Here is a 714-nt window from a genome sequence, read left to right on the forward strand (position 1 = left end):
CGGGGCAAGGTGGGGCGTGATAGCCACACGTCCGACAGCACGGTGGGGCGTGATAGCCACACACCCGTGTGTCGGGAAGTAAAAAAATAACAAAAATCTAATTAAATTAAACTAAATTAAAAAATAATAATAATTGCCCACACGCCACACGGGCGTATGGGCATCACGCCCTCACCATTGTGAGGGCGTAAGGCTATCACGCCGTCACCTGTGGTGCGACGTGATGTTCATACGCTGCACCAGTGGTGACAGCGTGATCGCGACGCGCCCCATGTCCCGATTCAGATTTTAAAAAACATCAAACTCCGATGCAAAAAAGTCCAAAAAACATCAAAATCAAACGGAAATATGTAGCATATGTCCCTTTCCTTTGCCGCCCCTCTGTCGATCTATGTTTTCGTTGATAAATTAGTCCGGATTAGATTAAAGAGAATTTGAGAATTTTGAAATTTGACTAAAGGGTATTTTTGTCTTTTCCCGGGACTGAAGGTGGGAAATTGAGGCTGGATATAGTAATTCACACTGTTTTTTCATTCGAAAAAATCGGACCCAACCGACCAATTTGATGCGTTGAACTGAAAATCAGATTTTCAGTCTAGGTGAAAGTAGGTTTTTGCATTCTAAAAAAACCTGTGTGACCCTGGTCTTTAATCATTTAAAAAAAAAAAAGTTTCATTTATTTTTATCAGACCTAAACAAATTTTTGTTTCATTT

This window comes from Euphorbia lathyris, chromosome 1 (genome assembly GCF_963576675.1).
Source record: "Euphorbia lathyris chromosome 1, ddEupLath1.1, whole genome shotgun sequence".
Lineage (NCBI taxonomy): Eukaryota > Viridiplantae > Streptophyta > Magnoliopsida > Malpighiales > Euphorbiaceae > Euphorbia > Euphorbia lathyris.